Below are 10,121 nucleotides of genomic sequence, written 5' to 3'. Positions count from 1 at the left end.
TGGCAGGGCTAATGATCAAGGAATGGGATTTGCTAGAATCCGTGTGCGAGTGGAAACCCTGTCTTGGGAGCCATAAGGTGATATTTGGCAATATTAGGGTTACATCCACTCTACTGGAACGTATAAAAGAGGTGCAAGGCAAGGATTTGATGGTGCGGAAGTGGAGAGAGAAAGTGGAAAAGGGAGAAACTACGGACTTCAATTTAAGTCCTGAGGGTCTTCTGAAGTATCGGAACCGAATTGTAGTACCAAAGGACGAGTCATTGAAAGCAGAAATTCTGGAGGAAGCTCATCGGTCCAAGTATACAATCCATCCGGGTAGCAGCAAGATGTATCAAGACCTGAAAGGGACCTATTGGTGGGATAATATGAAGAGGGAAATAGCTCAATACGTGCAGAAATGTCTCATTTGCCAGCAAGTGAAGGCGGAGCATCAAAAACCATCGGGTTTGTTACAACCCTTGGAGATACCCGACTGGAAGTGGGAAAACATCACTATGGACTTCGTTTCAGGTTTACCAAGGACGCAAAGGGGACACGATGCCGTTTGGGTGATCGTTGATCGATTAACCAAATCGGCCCATTTCTTGCCGGTGAACATGAAGTACTCAATGGATCAGTTGGCCCGACTGTACATGGACGAAGTAGTAAGACTACACGGTGTTCCTGTGAGCATCGTTTCCGATCGGGATCCACGGTTTGTGTCGCGATTTTGGCAGAAGTTCCAAGAAACCCTGGGGACGAAACTCAACTTGAGCACTACTTATCATCCTCAGACGGATGGCCAGTCAGAACGGACAATTCAAACTCTCGAGGACATGCTGCGAACGTGCATCTTGGATTTTGGAGGCAGTTGGGGTCAGCACATGACCTTGGTGGAGTTCGCGTACAACAATAGCTTTCATTCGTCGATTCAAATGGCTCCGTACGAAGCTCTTTACGGACGCAAGTGTCGCTCACCGATTTACTGGGACGAAGTTGGTGAAAAGAAGGCACTGGACCCGACAACTATTCCATGGATGGAAGAGGCTCACGAGAAGGTCAAGTTGATAAGGCAACGGCTTCAAACCGCCCAGAGTCGCCAGAAGAGCTACGCGGATAACCGAAGGAAGGATTTGGAATTTGAAGTTGGAGATCAAGTATTTCTTAAGATCACACCCTTACGAAGTCTCACAACGGGCAAAGGAAAGAAACTTCAACCGCGGTACGTCGGACCCTACAAGATCCTTCAGAGGGTTGGAGCGGTCGCGTATCGATTGGAACTGCCATCCAGTCTATCTCGGATCCATGATGTATTTCACGTGTCAATGCTAAAGAAGTACCATCCTGACCCATCTCATGTTTTACAACCGGAGGATATCGAAGTAGATGAATCACTGGCCTATGAAGAGAAACCGGTTCAAGTACTCGATCGAAAAGTCAAAGAGCTCAGAAACAAGAAGATTCCGCTAGTGAAAGTGCTATGGAGAAACCACGGAGTGGAGGAAGCTACTTGGGAGATGGAAGAGGAAATGCGAAAGAAATACCCAAACCTTTTCGGGAATTAAGGTGAGAAATTTCGAGGACGAAATTCTTTTAAGGGGGGAAGAGTGTGAGAGCCCGTAAAACCCTAATTATTTTCCTAGGGTTTATTCCCCTTTAATTGCATAATTTTGCATTTTCTGGCTTAGAAATATTTTCTGAGAGGATTTTATGAGCAATTATAGTTTTAAGATGATTTTTCTAGCGTTGGCGAGTTTTTAGAAAATTAAGGATAAATAAGGGACGTGGGACCCACTAGTGCGAAAAGTTCGAAAAAATTCGGCCAATAAGGTTAAGTTTCGGATACTGTTATAAATTTATCGGGTGTTAAGAGATAAGTAGTGTGTGTGAAGTGATTGATGTGAGAGAGAAAAGAAAGATAGGAAGGCATTTAATGAGATGCCACATGTCACTTTCTCATTGGGCATGACTTAAGAAACACTATTCACCTTTTGACAAATTTTTGACTTTTGACCCAATTAGTAAATATCTTCAAAAATTCATTAAAATCCCTTCATTTTCTCTCCACCATAGCCGGCCATCCCAAGCTCCACAAGGAAGAAAGTTCATCAAATTGCAAGCTTCTACTTGGTCCAATCTACCACAAACCAAAGCCTAGAGTTGTTTCTACTCCATAAAAACTTTGCTTCTAGTGTTAGTAAGTGTATTGGTGAACTTTGTTTGAAGATCAAAGGTGTCCAATATCCCTCTTTCTCTTGATTTCTTGGTAAGTGTTGCTTGAACACCCTACTACCTCTAATAATGGTCATATGATGCTTAGAAGTGGCATGAGTGTGTGAAAATGTGATTTATTTCTTGATTTGGCTTGTTATGGTGAAGTTTTTATTTTATTGGGAATTTTTCTGGTTTAATATGATCTTGATGTTGGGGGCTTGTATGATGAATTGTAATGGTTGGAAATGGCTCTAGTGGATGTCAAATGTGGTTAAATGCAACTAATTTTGGATTTGGATGGAAAATTGGAAAGTTAGGGTTCTTGAAGCCCCAATTCTGTCCGGTTTTAGATCACTGTGTTAGAGGCCGAATTTGACTTTGCTCAAAACATGAAAGTTGTAGGTATTGATGAGGTTGATGTGCCTGCAAAATTTCAGGTCATTTGGATTAATGTAGAATGAGTTATGACGAAATTACTGTAGCTGTTCTGCTTTGAGCAGAATGCGAAAACTGCGATAGTAATTGGCTATTTTGACTGGAATTGGTTTGGATTTTGGAGTTGGTGTCTTCTTATGAAATGTAGCTGAGGGTCTTAGCTAACATATGCCTTTGGAATTTCGGCATTTGGACTTGTAAGGACTGAGATATACCGATTACAGTTTTTTGTGTTTTGCGAACCTGTTTTAGGAATTCTGGGTTAGTATTTGGCATTTTCGACCTAGTTAAGCTAGGAACTGGATTGAGTGACCTTCTACATTGTTGTAGCCCTGTTCCATAGCTTCGAAACGGTGGGTCTTACACCCCCAACCGATATTCGTAATGAGAGTTGTGCCATTACCGCATAATGAGTGTAAAACAGTTTTCTATATGGGGGCCATGGCTAAGGCCATTTTCGAATTTCTGGTTTGCTATTATGCACACTTATGTATATGAAACCCTATTGGGGTTGTGTTTAGCGTTGCTATATGACTCGTTATCGAGTCTCATTGTATGTGTTATATGTTCTAGGGCTTGAAGGTAGTGCACGACGGCTTGGTGATCGTGGTACATGAAATACCACTTACTTACTTGGTGAGTATACTACTCACTTACTTGTTATAATGTGGCTTTGTGCTATGTGTATTTGATGCCTTGAAGGCTTACTTGGTTATTGGAAATGATTGAGGTGAGGGTGTACTTGATCGCCCTCACCCCTTGTGATTTTATTCATGGCTATTGACTGTTTTACTGAAATACTGCACTGGATATATGAGATACTGCATTCCATTCATGGAAACTGATTTGATGTCGTTGGACGAGTATCCAATGGCTTTACTGCATTTATGAGCTCAACCCCGTATGGTAGTTAATTGGATCGAGCCAGCGAGGGCTTGGTCGTGAAAATTATCATGCCACGGGGACTGTACTGGGGAACCTTGTGGTAATGAGACCCTTGGTTCCGGTAAACTCGAGTATTACCAAAAATATTACTGAATGGAGTGCGGGCCCGATTGGGGTATGATAGGTGGAAGGAATGGAAGTAAAGAGTTGTCTACGGTTTGGTATTTTAACATTGACGGAGAGTCAATGAGGTTGGTTCAAGATTGCAAGCGTGGAAATGGGCTCTTGAGAGCCGACCGTATCCTTTTACCGTTTTGCTTCATTGCTTATTTGTGCACTTTAAATGAAGGTTCATTCTTATATGACTTTGATTGCTTATTGGGTGGTATACCACTGGGCTTTGGCTCATTCCGTGTTATTTGTTTTCCTTACAGGGATATAATTGCTTTTGAAAATGGACTGGATAGTCAATTGCCATACTGAGCTTGTAAATGTCTTTTGTATAGCTCTTGAAGTGAAACCCTAATGTATAACGGGTTCATTTCCTTTTGATAGGCAAATCGAATGTGTACTCCTTAATGAATGGTTTTGGCATGCCATTATGGTTGTAAATGTTAATTTCCGTTGTACATATATGCTTGGCTATGGTTTAGATAAATTTCGGCTTCGGTTTTCGTTTTATTTTATTTTATTTTATTTCGTGTTTTGACTTGTTTGCGCGCGATGTTATGTTCCGGAACGTTTTAGATTGACGTAAACCGTACCGTTAGTCCTGGCGAGAGCTGGGCAGGCAGTCCGCTAACCCCTTTGGTTCGCCTTAGGGGAAGGTGGGGCTGTCACACTTCAAGTGACGGACAGAGGATCTGCCCATCGTCCCCCTAATGTTCCATATCAGGATATTATTCATGGGATAATGATGGAGGTAAAACATTACCGGCTTTAGAAGCTTGCCAGTGAGGATTTGCCAAGGGAGCTGTATGTGATTTCTCTTCTTTCGTGTTCGTTTTGAGCTAACAGCGACGAAGTCATCGTTTTTTTGGACTGGTGCAGAGAAACGTTGGCTCAAGGACAAGTTGAACTGCTTGAGAGAGTCAAATAGCAGATCTCTAGGCACATTTTTCACTGAGATTGCTGCTTCCTCACCATCTGAGAAGGAACCAGCATGCATAGGACTTTCCTTGTGGTGTATCACCGCATCATCGACAATTTTCCCAAGTCGAAGCATCACCTGATTATGTGTTTCTTCACATTGATGGAGAGGGTCCAACAATGTAGGAGTCGCACTGGTTAGATGGCTAATAACTGTAGCAGGTACAACACTCTCAAGCTGAGATGGGTTGGCTGGATCTTCCACTGGAGCAAACTCTCTCTCTTCTACGGTGCGAGAATCGTGGTACACAGCCAACTTCACCGTGACATCAGTGGTATCTATTAGAGTATGGGCTGGCCGAGCTTCCTAATCGGATTGATGGCTCCCTACTACTTGCTACCGATTATGTCGGCAGTCAAAATGTGTGTGGCCCTGTTTGCAGCAGATGGAGCAATACAAAGGCATGCTTCCGTAATCCACTTTCTGCCAAACTCCACTTCTACCTGCACCAATCTAGATGCGGTTTGGGAGCTCCTTCATAAGGTCCAAATCGATGCAAACTCGAGCGACACTCGGCCACGACAGAGAAGCTGTGGTAGTGTCAATCTTTAGGGGGGGTGCCAATGGCAGTTGCAATAGAAAAGAGGGAGGACTGCTTAAAGAAATGGATAGGCAATTGTTCAAACAATAACCTGATAGGAGCTTGGGAGGATTCAATGTTGAGTTTGAAATCCGATGACCACTTGAAGACTCACATTGGGAATTCAGAAATCGTCCAAAGTTGTGACGGCCCCACCTTCTCTTAGGGCATCCCTATAAATTAGTAGACCGCCCGCCTGGCTCTCATCAGAACTTATTCACTAACATTAACTTCAGAGATAACATTACCATTGAACAACTGAACATTGACTCTTAAGTACAACTCCAATCAGCTTAAAACTTAAATTTGTCCAATAAAAGAAACAAAATACATGTTCTAAACATCCATTCTTAATATCACACCAACTCAAAACAAATGATTCAACCATCTCAAATTACAAAAGAAACTATGACTACAATATATATGCACAGTAACGGATCTTCCCAAAATAATTTTCTAATTCAATTCAATCATTCTTCAATCTCCAACTCCTGTAAGGAAAACAATGCAAAAAGGTTGAGCTAAATCTCAGTGAAGTTCCACACAAGCAACAATCAATTAAATACCTAAACAAGTAGCAAAATTAAACAATTAAGGAAACACTTCACTGAATGAATTAGAGAACACTTCACTGAACAATCACTTTTAAAAGGATACGGTGCTCGCATTAGAGCCACTTCAATGCACTACACACTCCACCGAACTCCTCCTTATAACCTCAAAATAAGAAACACTTCCCTCACTTAGATGGCCATACCAATATCAGTAATCTGCTACTTCGTGATAATACTCAAGCATACCAATTAGGGCTGTAAATGAGTCGAGTCGAGTTTTGGCCTAATCGACTCGAGCCTTGACTTAATTTTAGTGAATTCGAACTTGAGCTCGAGTTCGACGAACCTACAATTTAAAGCTCGAGCTTGAGCTCGAGCTCAAAAAAAAAATAAAAAATAATTATTTTATTTTTTTAATAAATAAATAGAATAATATTTTTTAATAAAATAATAAAATATTAAGGATATATATGTAATTTTATTATTAAAATAAAAAAATAAAAAATATATATACATATACTTAAAATAAAAAAATAAAAAAAATATATGCTTAAAAAAATAATATATATATATATATATATATAGGCCTGTCAACGGACTGGATCCGGGTCTGGAATAATATATCGGACCCGGATTTGACCCGTTTACCCGACGGGTCTTCTACTCTATGTTCCGAATCCGGATCCGACGGTCTTGGATCCGGATGGGGTCTACCCGAAAAAATTATCAAAAACTTACAATTTCTAATAAAAATAAGAAAAAAATATACTTGTAAACTAATTTCTAACTAATACAAAAAAAACCAAATAAGAAAAGAAATCAAATTGACTTTACTCAAATACATCACCCTAATCTTTATCAATATATATTTTAAATTATTAGTCCATTTATATCCGGATCCGGGTCTAATACGGGCCGGAATACTATATTCCGTATCCGACCCCTTTTTTTGTTTGACAAAACAGATCCGGATCCGGGTCTGGATAACGGAATTAAATCCTTATCCGTACCCACAAAAAATTCACGAATCCGGTCCGGGTCTAGACAGACCTATATATATATACTTGAGCTCTAACGAGTTTAATATCTTGAGCTCGAGTTCGAGCTCGATTTCGACTCGAACCAACTCAAACTCGATATTGATCGAGCTCGACTCGAGCTTGACTCGAGCGGCTCAGTTCGTTTGGAGCCCTAATACCAATATACTTACCCAAAGCTACCATCTTATCCGACCAACCCTTTTGCTGGCTCAAATAGTCCGTTGAACAAAGGGTTTTGGGCCTAATTTAGCTGGTACGGTAAAGTACACACACAACTTACAATCATGTATACTTACAATAACACTTGATCAATTATCAACCTTCAAACTCAAACTAAGTCGAATGCGATAAAGTACACTCCCGACTTAGAAGGCAAGGGACAATTGAAAACACTTCATAATAAAGCATTGGCATAATCATATAAACATCATTTAAGTAACACATAGGTAATTTAAACAGACAATGTGGAAACACTCACTTAGCCAAACAAGTTGCACTTCGGTCTTGAGATTGCTTTCACGCCCATTAGTAGTTCTTGAGACAAATTTCAAGTACTATGATTATGGTATAATTCTAGGAATAGTCACTAAGTGTAGTTACTTTCATCCCCAATCCCGATTCTAAGTTGGTTATACCAAGTTTAATCGTTAGAAGATACCCAAGCACATATATCATTCACTTTAGTATAATTTGGCTAAGTTCAAGCACAATAATATTGTATAAAATCTATCGAGCAACTCAAGTTAACACCAAAATTAATTAAGGTTAAGATTTAGTCTTAAAGGTAGAATAATTGTCTAGGTTCACTTCTTCCGTTTCCTCCTAAATTAGTCTTTTCTAAATTAAAACTCAACGCATACCTCATGCATGTCTAGTTTTAGATGTTAAGAGTTATATGAAACAAGGATATACGTATTAATAACCAACATTAGGGAGTTAAAGCTGAAATTTCCCTTGCTCTCCCTCTCCTCGGCCCTCATTAAAAAAATCCAGCAATGTTCCTTAAGTTTTCACTCTTAAACAACCAACTTTCACTAGAACCAAAAACAGAACATATGTTACGAAATACATAGACCAAAGAATGAGCACATAATAGGATTTCTGCAGGTCAAATTACTAAAAATTCTGATATAAGTTGGAAAACCAAACTCCTTTTCTCTTGGCCAAAGCTGGAGCAATTCCAGCAAGTAAACCAGCTATAAAACAAACACAAACCAGCTCTAAATCTTACATGTATCACTCTAGAAACATTAGAAAAGCATAAAGCATGGATTTCAGTTATGATCTAGCAAAATTTCCAAGAAAATAACCAAAGTTGCAGTGTTCTTCTTTCCTCCTAGTTTGCTGTCTTAATGTTCCAGATTTGTTCCTGCTCTAAAGTTCATCTTTTCTTACTTTTAAACTTTCAAGTGTTACATGCATGTCAATATTAAATTATCATAAGGTGTGAACAATAACAATATGCAATTTACAGCCCCAAAATCCATGGAGAAAACTGGAAAATTTCACCATTTCTCTCTTTCGGCCATCCCAACAGGTTCCAGCAGGTTTCTTTGACATTTCCAGCCAAGTTTATCAATGTTTTTACTAGTTTTGGAGATAGATATCCTATAAGATCAGAGCTAAACATATTTCATACATTCCTAGCATAATTCTCCAAAGAAAATTCAGATTACATGCTGCAAGTCCAGTTCCGTACTCCCTCGGCTGTCACAGAATTTGTCCAACAACTAATCAGTAATTGAACAGAATTTTCCTAGGCCAGAACTCATTTTTTTCTTGCTTTTAGCACTTCAAACATTACATGCATGATCAGATTAAGGTCACCGATGGTGCACCAAACAAGTCCTAACCAGTTTCAACAAAACTTTTGGCCAAAACCGAAATTCTTTCCAACTTTACCCCATCGGCAATCATCCTTCATTGTATCAAGAATTCCAACCAGCAGTTCATCATAATTTCATCTTAACAGGTTTTATTTGAAGATATAATCTGTATGTATGTCAAGATATATGGCTAGAGAGTGTATATAAGATATGCAACATAAGAAACAACCAGAAAATTACAGCTTAGCTCATCAAATATCGGATAACAAGTTCAAATGAAAATTTCCAGCTTTGTTGATCTTTGCTTTCTAGAAAGTTTCCTTCTTTACTTGGTTCTAACTCAGTCTAAGAGATTACTACCTAAACGCAAAAGAAATGGAAAGAACGGCTATAGTTTACCACTGGTTCTTATGGCTCTAAGTTAGGAAAACAAGATTCTGATCTCTCTCCCCGATTCTTAGCTAAGTGGACTCCGTTCCTTCTTGCCTTGTGGATGGTGGTTTCTTCCTTCCTGTTCGGTGGTTGGTTCTCATGGTTGAAGAAGGCCATAAATAGTTTCCCAGTTGTTTTTGGTCTTTCCCTCCTTTTCCTTTTAATATCTCTCGGGTAGCTAGACTAAAGAATGAACTACAACCAGCTTCTACTTATTACCTCTTAACCGACCAAAATTACATTTGCATGTTACTTGGCTAGCTAATGAGGACAAGTGTCCTCCAAATTGCATGCTGTCTTGTTTGCTGTCGTTCGCAGTTGGAGAAAAAGGAAGCTTTCCATTATTTATCTCTCGGGTCTTATTGTTTAAGAAGGTAGAGATAGTTTTTTTTCGGTGGTTAGTGGCAGACAACAACAAATGAATTGGTTTCTCTCGGTTCCAAATAGAAAGTAATAAGAGATGCTCGTAGATTGTATACCATTCTCAATTCCTAATAGAAGGCAATAGTAAGTACTAGTATATTACCACATTCTCGGTTCTAATGGTACACAACTAGTAGTTTCTTTCGGTTTCTAACTAAAAGGGAAAATGCAACATTTAATTCTTGTACATGTTAGGCATTTACATGCTTTCAAACGAGTGTTTTTCTATGTTTATTTTATTATTTATTTTTATAACAACAAATCCTAACTAATACTAATATTTAATAGTGTAGGTGATACAATTTCCTAAGGTATTACCGGTTTATTTGTTAACGAAAAGAAGTAATTAAAAATGTATTTTAATAAATAAAAGAAAATGGAAACTGTATTAAATTTTAAATAAGGCATAAAATTTTCAAACTCTCACACTCTTTCCCCCTTACAAGAATTTCACCCTTGAAATTCTTACCGTTATTCTTAAGTAAATCAGGATATTTTCTCTACATTTCATCCTCCAGTTCCCATGTCGTTTTTTTTGTTGGATGCATGGTAGTTCAATCGAAACTTAAGGTTGATTTGGTCTTTCAATTTTAGCTCATT

General features: G+C 38.9%; 1 long non-coding RNA gene across 2 annotated transcripts; it reads right to left on the bottom strand.

The window, feature by feature from the left end:
- Positions 1-4,389: 4,389 nt before the first annotated feature.
- Positions 4,390-9,509, bottom strand: LOC140037696 (uncharacterized). Of its 2 annotated transcripts, none has more exons than XR_011841684.1 (3): positions 7,319-9,509; positions 5,299-5,737; positions 4,390-5,196 (listed from the first exon to the last, which is right to left on the bottom strand). It is a non-coding gene; the product is annotated as an uncharacterized lncRNA (long non-coding RNA). The 2 variants fall into 2 exon arrangements; XR_011841683.1 differs by having other exon boundaries at positions 9,066-9,497.
- Positions 9,510-10,121: the final 612 nt, after the last annotated feature.

Source organism: Coffea arabica, chromosome 3c (assembly GCF_036785885.1).
Source record: "Coffea arabica cultivar ET-39 chromosome 3c, Coffea Arabica ET-39 HiFi, whole genome shotgun sequence".
Taxonomy (NCBI): domain Eukaryota; kingdom Viridiplantae; phylum Streptophyta; class Magnoliopsida; order Gentianales; family Rubiaceae; genus Coffea; species Coffea arabica.
The sequence above is the reverse complement of the archived record's forward strand: the minus strand, read 5'-3'. Positions and strand labels throughout refer to the sequence as shown.